Consider the following 10796-nt stretch of genomic DNA (forward strand, 5'->3'; position numbering starts at 1 on the left):
CCACACCCACAGGGTTGTTGGCACCCCTCCTGGTCCCAGGACAGGACTGGGAAAGAGCCACGAGACAACACAAGCTCGAGAGGCGGGCCCGGAACCTGCATCCAAGGCCCGAAGCGGAACCAGAGTTTCATCACCCTAAATGGTTTTGACCCGATGAAGCTGGATTCCCTTAAAGACAGATAGCCCATTGTGTGAACTGTAGCTTATGGACAGCTTTATATTGGGTTCGTAGTAGTATAATGCCACACACTCCTGTGCATTCCCCTAAATTCTGAGAGGACGGCTTTGCCTTTTGAATCAGAGTTGTAAGGTTCCATGAAGAATGGCCCTTGCGGTGCCAAGGTGGCTCACTTGGTTGAGAAATGGACTTTCCATTTCAGCTCAGGTCAGGATCTCTGGGTCCTCTCATCCCTTAGGCTCCAAGCTCGGTGAGGAGTATGCTGGAGATTCTCTCCCTCCCTCTCCCCCTCCAAACCTCCCCACTTCCTGCACTCTAAATAAATAAATAAAAAATAAATAAAATCTTAAAAAAATAAAAAGAATGGCCTTATGGATAAGCACGAACTCAGGAGACAGCAATTGGACAGAATTTGTGAAGGCATTCACCCCCAGATCACGAATGGCCCCCTGCACCCTCACCCTCTGGTGGCTCTACTCAGTGGCAGAGACCGGAGATGCCAGTTCTGAGGGACCTGGTCACTGTGGCCTTCTGTGACGCATATGCCATACCATCACCCTTACCAGGGAGGACCTGGAGAAGTTCAAAGCCTGGAGAGAGATTGTGCGGATTGGCAGCAGCTACAACGTTGACATCAAGGCTGCTGGCAAGCTCGGGATCACCCCGTGCAACATGCCTCAGCAGCAGTAGAAGAGACGGCTTGACTCCAGCATCTGTCACATCCTCTACCTGTACCAGCAGAACACACGGTTGTACCAGGTGCTGCAGGGAGGCACAAGGGTCCAGAACATTGAGCAGATTGACACCTGGCGAACGGCCCGCATCCATGGGGAGGCACTGGGCCTCATCCTCTTCTGTTGCACGGGGCAAGTGGTTGCTGTTGCAGCCAGGGCCTTTGGATTCAGCATCATATTTTATGACCCGTACTTACAGGATGGGATAGAGTAGTCCCTGGGTGTGCAGAGGGTCTATGCCCTGCAGGACTTAATGTATCAGAGTGACTGCGTCTCCTTGCACTGTAATCTCAATGAACATAACCACCACCTCATCAATGAGGCATGGAGCATTCCTGGTGAACGCGGTCCGAGGTGGGCTGGTGGATGACAAAGCCTTAGCCCAAGCCCTCAAGGATGGCAGGATACAAGGGACAGCCCTTGAAGTGCATGAATCACAGCCTTTCAGCTTTGCTTAGGGTCCCTTGAAAGATTTACCGAATCTCATTTGTACGCCCCACATAGCCTGGTATAGTGAGCAAGCCTCACTAGAGATGAGGGAGGCAGCTACCACCAAGATCTGCTGGGCAATCACAGGTCACATCCCTGAAAGCTTAAGACACTGTGAACAAGGAATTCTTTGTCACAACAGCTCCCTAGTCAGTAATAGATCAGCAAGTGATTCATCCGGAGCTCAAGGGCACCACATACAGATACCTGCCAGGCATTGTGGGTGTGACTCCCAGAGAACTCCTGGCACCTATGGAAGGGATCATCCCCGGAGGTATCCTGGCAACTCACAACCTCCCTGCAGTGGCACACCCTTCCCAAGCTCCCTCTCCCAACCAGCCTGCAAACCATGAAGACAATAGAGAGCACCTCAATGAGCAATAGCAGAGAATGAAAAATGGTAATCATTCAGATAAACCTGGGACCAAGAGACAGTGAAAAATAGATGAACTAAGAAAAGGAATTTGACCATCTTTTTAACTAATTCCGGACATATGCATCATTGATGTCGCAGGGTTAAAAGGGCTCGAAGTCTAGAAGTGAGAAAGCTGAAGCTGTCTTCTGGTTACAGAAGCGCTAAAAGACTAGGATGTGATTTATTAATGACCAATGTCTGTTATGATGTGTTATGCTCTTTGTATGTGCATCAAATCACAAAGAATAAATAGATCTTTTTCCTTTATCAGTCCTTTGGCAGAGCAGGTCCTGAATACCTTGCTCTAGAATGTTGCTTCAGGAGTTACAAATATCGAAACTAAAAATACTAAGAGGAAATCCCCATCCTATGACTCTACATGGTGGCTGGAGACCTCTTTTGCTAATAGGAAGATTAAATCACTACAAAATGGGGAGAAAACTGTTTGCCTGTGTTAGAAAACTGCCAGCATAGGATCGAAGACCATACAGGCTCCCGTACAGAAGTTTCTCTCCCATCTGAACTACATACAGCCAGCAAGTTGGTTGTGAATTCACTAATGCCCTCCAATGATGCGAAGAAGAAGAAATGGAACAAATAATCCTAAAATTTGTATGGAACCAGAAAAGACCCCGAATAGCCAGAGGAATGTTGAAAAAGAAAAGCAAAGCTGGCAGCATCACAATTCCAGACTTCCAGCTCTATTACAAAGCTGTCATCATCAAGACACTATGGTACTGGCACAAAAACAGACACACAGATCAATGGAACAGTATAGAGAGCCCAGAAATGGACCCTCAACTCTATGGTCCACTCATCTTTGACAAAGCAGGAAAGAATGTCCAGTGGAAAAAAGACAGTCTCTTCAACAAATGGTGTTGGCAAAATTGGACAGCCATATGTAGAAGAATGAAACTGGACCATTTCCTTACACCACACACAAAAATAGACTCCAAATGGTTGAAAGACCTCAATGTGAGACAGGAGTCCATCAAAATGCTAAAGGAGAACACAGGCAGCAACCTCTTCGACCTCAGCCGCAGCAACTTCTTCCTAGAAACATCGCCAAAGGCAAGGGAAGCAAGGGCAAAAATGAACTATTGGGACCTCATCAAGATAAAAAGCTTTTGCAAAGCAAAGGAAACAGTCAACAAAACCAAAAAACAACCGACAGAATGGGAGAAGATATTTGCAAATGACATATCAGATAAAGGGCTAGTATCCAAAATCTATAAAGAACTTATCAAACTCAACACCCAAAGAACAAAGAATCCAATCAAGAAATGGGCAGAAGACATGAACAGACATTTTTCCAAAGAAGACATCCAAATGGCCAACAGACACATGAAAAAGTGCTCAACATCGCTCGGCATCAGGGAAATCCAAATCAAAACCTCAATGAGATACCACCTCACACCAGTCAGAATGGCTAAAATTAACAAGTCAGGAAACGACAGATGTTGGCGGGGATGCGGAGAAAGGGGTACCCTCCTACCCTGTTGGTGGGAATGCAAGCTGGTGCAGCCACTCTGGAAAACAGTATGGAGGTTCTTCAAAAAGTTGAAAATAGAGCTACCCTACGACCCAGCAATTGCACTACTGGGTATTTACTCCAAAGATACAAATGTAGTGATCCAAAGAGGTACGTGCACCCCGATGTTTATAGCAGCAATGTCCACAATAGCCAAACTGTGGAAAGAGCCAAGATGTCCATCAACAGATGAATGGATAAAGAAGATGTGGTATATATATACAATGGAATATTATGCAGCCATCAAAAAGAATGAGATCTTGCCATTTGCAACGATGTAGATGGAACTGGAGGGTATTATGCTGAGCGAAATAAGTCAATCAAAGAAAGATATGTATCATATGACCTCACTGATATGAGGAATTCTTAATCTCAGGAAACAAACTGAGGGTTGGTGGAGTGGTGGGGGGGTGGGAGGGATGGGGTGGCTGGGTGATAGACATTGGGGAGGGTATGTGCTATGGTGAGCGCTGTGAAGTGTGCAAGACTGCTGAATCACAGATCTGTACCTCTGAAACAAATAATACATTATATGTTAAAAAGAAAAGAAGCAGAAGAAGATAGCAGGAGGGGAAGAATGAAGGGGGGGAAATCGGAGGGGGAGACGAACCATAAGAGACTATGGACTCTGAAAAACAAACTGAGGGTTCTAGAGGGGAGGGGGGTGGGAGGATGGGTTAGCCTGGTGATGGGTATTAAAGAGGGCACGTTCTGCATGGAGCACTGGGTGTTATATGCAAACAATGAATCACGGAACACTACATCAAAAACTAATGATATAATGTATGGTGATTAACATAACATAATAAAAAAAAAAGGATACATGTTCCCCTATATGTACAGCAGCATTATTTACAATAGCCAAATTATGGAAGCAGCCCGTGTCCACTGACAGAAGAATGGATAAAGTGGATAAAGAATGAGAGATAGAGAGAGAATATATATATATAGAGAGAGAATATACATATATATATTTAATGGAATATTATTCATCAAAAGTGAAATCTTGCCATTTACAATGACAGAGATGGAGCTAGAAAGCATTATGCTGAGTGAAATAGGCCAGTCATAGAAAGACAAATACCACACGATTTCACTCAAATGTGGAATTTAAGAAAACAAATGAGCAAAGGGGAAAAAAATAAGAGAGACAGAGAACAAAGCAAGAAATGGACTCTTAACTATAGAGAACAAACCGATGGTTAACAGAGGGTAGGTGGGGTGGGAGGATGGGTTAAATAGGCGATGGGGATTAAGGAGTACACTTGTGATGAGGATCAGGTAAAGTATGAATTGTTGAATCATCATATTGCACACCTGAAACTAACATGACACTGCATGTTAACTGAAATTAAAATAAAAATTTTTTAAAAAGTGCAAGTCTTCAATTAAATGCACAAAATAAAGAATACTTGAAAAATACTCCCAATTTAATTTGACCAATATATATGACCACATATAACATCAGAAGGATCTCACACAACAGGATACAGCTACAGTCACAGTGTTATCTCTCTCTCATAACTTCAGAATATTATTGATAATGCTAGGCTTAGAATTCCTTCTCAAAAGAATTCTTTGGGGTACCTGGGTGGCTCAGTCATTTAATTGTCCAACTCTTGATTTTGGCTCAAGTCATGATCTCCAGGTTGTGAGATCAAGCACCAGCCCTCCCAACCTCACCCCCCCCACCGGCCCTGGTCAGGATCTGCACTAGGCGTGGAGCCTGCTTAAGATTCTCTCGCCCTCTCCCTCTGCAACCCCCAATAGTGCATGCACTCTCTCGCTCTCAAAAAAAAAAAAAAAGAATTCAAGTAGAAAGTACTGCATAATGCAAGTTTGTTCCATCTTTCAAATATTTATAATTTAGGACAGAGAAGTTTTAAAATTAGGGTAAAGCATTTACCTATACAAATTATATTTCTATTTTGTCTTCTAAAACCATAGATTTTTCTTATTTTCAGAAGGGTGTGTGTGTGTGTGTGTGTGTTTGAAACTATAATTACCTTCAAAACAAATGGACAAACCAAACCAAACAGAAACAGATTTGCAGATACAGGAGACATACTGTTGGTTACAAGAGGGGAAGGGTTGGGGGGGTGGGCACCATAACTTAAGAGTATTAAGAGATACAAGCTTCCCATTATAAGATAAATGAGTCATGGGGATATAATATACAGCATAGGGAATATAGTCAATAATATTAAAATAAGTTTGTATGGTGACAAATGGCAACTAGTCTTATTGTGGGGATCATCTCATAATGTATAAAAATATCAAGTCAGCTCTTCACTGAGCTCTCCAGGCTATACTGTCTCTGTTTCTGTCTGAGCTGTTAAAAACTGCAGCCTCCCTGGTTTTGTGCCCCACAGCAACACTCCCAGCAGTGGAACCCAGGGCCAGGCACTTCTCTGACCTTTGCACTTCTAAAACCACGAGCCGCCCCTGGGTCCTGTCTGGGGGATGCACTAAAGTCCTTTCTGACTGCTACCAGTCTTCTAGTCTGTGCCTGGTCCCCAGCACAGGATGCTTTGGTGATCCCCTGTTATATCACCTTCCCAGCACCAGCTTATGGTGGCTCCCTCCCTCCTCTGTTTATCTTCCAATAGCTTCTGCACAGCAAAGGAAACAGTCAACAAACCAAAGAGGCAACCCACAGAATGGGAGAAGATATTTGCAAATGACACTACAGATAAAGGGCTGATATCCAAGATCTATAAAGAACTTCTCAAACTCAACAGTCAAAAAACAATCAAGTCAAAAAATGGGCAGAAGACATGAACAGACACTTCGCCAAAGAAGATATACAAATGGCTAACAGACACATGAAAAAAATGCTCAACATCATTAGCCATCCGGGAAATTCAAATCAAAACCACATTGAGATACCACCTTACACTAGTTAGAATGGTAAAAATTAACAAGGCAGGAAACAACAAATGTTGGAGAGGTTGTGGAGAAAGGGGAACCCTCTTACACTGTTGTTGGGAATGCAAGTTGGTACAGCCACTTTGGAAAACAGTGTGGAGATTCCTCAAAAAGTTAAAAATAGAGCTACCCTATGACCCAGCAATTGCACTACTGGGAATTTACCCCAAAGACACAGATGTAGTGAAAAGAAGGGCCATATGCACCCCAATGTTCATAGCAGCAATGTCTGCAATAGCCAAACTGTGGAAAGAGCCGAGATGCCCTTCAACAGATGAATGGATAAAGAAGATGTGGTCCATATATTCAATGGAATATTACTCAGCCATCAAAAAGGATGAATACCCACCATCTGCATCAACATGGACGGAACTGGAGGTGATTATGCTAAGTGAAATAAGTCAAACAGAGAAAGATAATTATCATATGGTTTCACTTATTTGTGGAACATAAGGAATAGTATGGAGGACATTAGGAGAAGGAAAGAAAAAATGAAGTGGGGGGGAAATCAGAGGGGGAGACGAATCATGAGAGACTACGGACTCTGGGAAACAAACTGAGGACTTCAGAGGGGAGGGGGTTGGGGGGATGGGTGAGCACAGTGATGGGTATTAAGGAGGGCACATATTGCATGGAGCACTGGGTGTTATACACAAACAATGAATCATCAAAAACTAATGAAGTACTGTATGGTGACTAACATAATAAAAATAAGTAAATAAATAAAATTTAAAAAAGAAGTAAATATTTCTTGCATTGGCATCAAGTTTTATCTGCTGTAAATAAATGTACATTTTCATTACCAAAAAAAGATAAAGTCACTATCACACCTGAAACTAATAGGATTTTGAATGTTAATTACACATCAATTTTTTAAAAAGTCCCATATATTGAAGAAATCTTAGAAACAGAATAAAAGGATAAAACCATATTTATATTATTCATATAAAATTGTCCACCAAAGTATATACCTAATACTTAACTCATGATTGTATTTTCTTTTTCTATTGATTAAGCTTCAGGTTATTTCATATCTTTTCTATGTTGCAACTAAAAGATCATTTTATAAATCATCTGTCATTTTTGCACATTTTAGGAGATGTTTACTAAATCACAATTGAGGGGAAAAAAGAAAGGTTTTTGGAAGTAGAGGGCTGACATTAAATTGCAGGTCTCCCAATGACTGACTTTCCTCATCTATAAAATATAAATAAAAATACCACCTTTTATACACTAAAAACTATTTCGTCTATGAGATCTAGATGAAATTGTATATGTAGAAGCATTTTAAGTGACACCATGTTTTTATATCACCATTATCTTAAATATACACTCATACAAACCCTATATCTGTGCTTTATGACACTAACTACTTAATTTTTTTCACTGGTGTGTAGTTGACATACAGTATTATACTAGTTTCAGGTGTACAATATAGTGACTCAACGTTCATATACATTATAAAGTGATGACCAAAATAAATCTAGTTACCATCTGTCACCATACAAAGTTGTTACAATATTATTAACTATATTCCCTATGCCATATATTGCATCCCTGAGTCTTAATTTTTTTATCATTGGAAGTTTGTATCTTTTAATGCCCTTTCTCTGTTTGCTTATCCCACATGCTCCTCCCCTCTGGCAACAACCAGATTGTTCTCTGTATCTGAGTTTCTGCTTTGTGTTGTTTGTTCATTTATTTTCTTAGATTCCACATATAAGTGAAATCATACAGTATTTGTCTTTCTTTTTCTGACTCATTTCACTTACCATAGTACCTCTAGGTCCATCCATGTTGTGCAAAAGGCAAGATTTCATTCTTTTTTATAGCTAAGTAATACTCCATTGTATATATACTACATCTTCTTTATCCATTCACTTATCAATGGACACTTAGATTGTTCCATATGTTGGCAATTGTAAATAATGCTGCAATAAACATAGGGGTGCATGTATCTTTTCAAATTAGTGTTTTCATTTCTTCAAATAAGTACCCAGAAATGGATTACTGGATTGTATGGTAGCTGTATTTTTAATTTTTTTATTGCACTCCTAACAAGAGTGCACTCAAGTTCTCTTTCTTCTGCATTCTTGCCAACACTTGTTATTTCTTGGCTTTTTAATAATAGCCCTTCTGACAAGTGTAAGGGGATATCTCATTGCAGTTTTGATTTTCATTTCCCTGATAATTAGTGATGTTGAGCATCTTTTATTGAGTCTATTGGTCATCTGTATGTCTTCTTTGAAGAAATGTCTGTTCAGGTCCTCTGCCAATTGTTTAATTAGATTGTTTGGGTTTTTTAATACTGAGGTGTGTGAGTCCTTTATATAGTTTGGATATTAACTCTTTATTAGTTATATCACTTACAAATATCTTCTCCCATTCCATAGGTTACCTTTTTGTTTGCTAATGGTTTCTTTCATTGTGAAAAAGCTTTTTATTTTGATATAGTCTCATTTGTTTATTTTTGGTTTTCTTTTACTTGCCTAAGGAGATCCATAACAATATTGCTAGCACTGATAACCAAGAGCTTACAGCCTCTGTTTTCTTCTATGAGTTTTATGGTTTCTTGTCTCACATTTAAGTTTTTAAGCCATTTTGAACTTGTTTTTGCATAGAATATAAGAAAGTGGTCCAGTTTCATTCTTTTGCATTTAGTTGTCCAGTTTTCTCAACATCACTTATTGAAGAATCTGCCTTTTCTCCATTGAATATTCTTGCCCCTTTGTTGAAGATTAAGTGATCATATATTTCTCTCTATTGTGTTCTATTAATCTATGTGTCTGTTTTTGTGCCAGTATCATACTATTTTGGTTGCTATAGCTTTGTAGTATAGTTTGAAGTCAGGGAGTGTGATACCTCCAACTTTGTTCTTTCTCAAGATTGCTTTGGCTTTTCTGGGTCTTTTATGATTCTACACAAATTTATGATAATTTGCTGTAGTTCTGTAAAAAATGTCATTGGTATTTTCATGGGCATCACATTGAATCTGTAAATTGCTTTGGGTAGTTTGAACATTTTAACAATATTAATTATTCCAATCTATGAACATAGTATATCTTTTCATTGATTTGTGTCATCTTCAATTTCTTTTATCACTGTCTCATAGTTTTCAAAGTACAGGTCTGTTACCTCCTTGGTTAAATTTATTTCTAGGTATTTTATTGTTTTTGATGTGATTGTAAATGGGATTTTGTCTTAATTTCTCTTTTCTGATATTTTAATATTAGTGTATAGAAATGCTACAGGTTTATGTATATTAAGTCTGTATACTGTAACTTCATCAAATTCGTTTATTAGTTCTAATAGTTTTTAGTGGCATTTCTAGGGTTTTCCATATACAGCATCATGTATCCTGCCAATAGTGACAGTTTTACTTCTTCTTTTCCAATTTGGATACCTTTTATTACTTTTTCTTGTCTAATTGCTGCAGCTAGGACTTCCAGTACTATGATGAATAACAACGGCAAGAATCAGCATCCTTGTCTTGTTCCTGATGTTAGATAAAGTGTTCAGTTTTTCACTGTTGAGTATAATGTTAGCTGTGGGTTTGTCATTTGGTCCGTATCATTTTGAGGTATGTCTCCTCTATACCCACTTCGGTAAGAGTTCTTATTATAAACAGATGTAAAATTTTATCAAATGCTATTTCTACATCTATTGAGATGATCATATGATTTTTATCTTTCATTTCGTTAATGTGGTATATCACACTGATTGATTTAGGGTTTATTGAACCACCTTTGCATTTCTGGAATAAATCCTATTTGATCATAGTGTATGACCCTTGTAATATATTGTGAATTTGGTTTGCTAATACTTTATATTTTGTTAAGGATTTTTGCATTTATGTTCATCAGGGATATTAGCCTGTAATCTTTTTTTCTTCTTTCCTTCCTCCCTCCCTCCCTCCCTTCCTTTCATTTATTTATTTATTTATTTATTGGCATTTCATTGTTTGTAGTACTGTCTTTAAATTTTTTTTAAAGATTTTTTTAAATTTATTTATTTGACAGAGAGATAGCACAAGTAGGCAGAGAGGCAGGCAGAGGGAAAGGAAGAAACAGGCTCTCTGCTGAGCAGGGAGCCCGATGCGGGGCTTGATCCCAGGACCCTGGGATCATGACCTGAGCCGAAGGCAGCCGCTTAACGACTGAGCCACCCAGGCTCCCCTGTTTGTAGTACTCTCTTAAAATCCTTTGTATTTCTGTGATATCAGTTGTAACTTCTCCTCTTCTATTTCTGATTTTATTTATTTGGACCCTCTCTCTTTTTTCCTTGATGAGTCTTGCTAAAGGTTTATCAATTTTGTTTATCTCTTCAAAGAGCCAACTCTTAGTTTTGTTGATCTTTTCTACTCTTTTTTTTTTTTTTTTTTTTCAAATTTTAGTCTCTATTTCGTTTCCACTCTGATGATTATTATTTCCTTCCTCCTGCTAACTTTGGGCTTTGCTTGTTCTTCCTTTTCTAGACCCTTTATGTGTAAGGTTAAATCATTTGAGATTTTTCTTGTCTCCT

The 10796-nt window shown here is 39.3% G+C and overlaps 1 pseudogene; it reads left to right on the forward strand.

The window, feature by feature from the left end:
• Positions 1-351: 351 nt before the first annotated feature.
• On the forward strand, positions 352-1785 carry LOC118523983 (C-terminal-binding protein 2 pseudogene; annotated as a pseudogene).
• The last annotated feature ends 9011 nt before the right edge of the window (positions 1786-10796 follow it).

The sequence above is a fragment of the Halichoerus grypus genome, chromosome 7 (assembly GCF_964656455.1).
Source record: "Halichoerus grypus chromosome 7, mHalGry1.hap1.1, whole genome shotgun sequence".
Lineage (NCBI taxonomy): Eukaryota > Metazoa > Chordata > Mammalia > Carnivora > Phocidae > Halichoerus > Halichoerus grypus.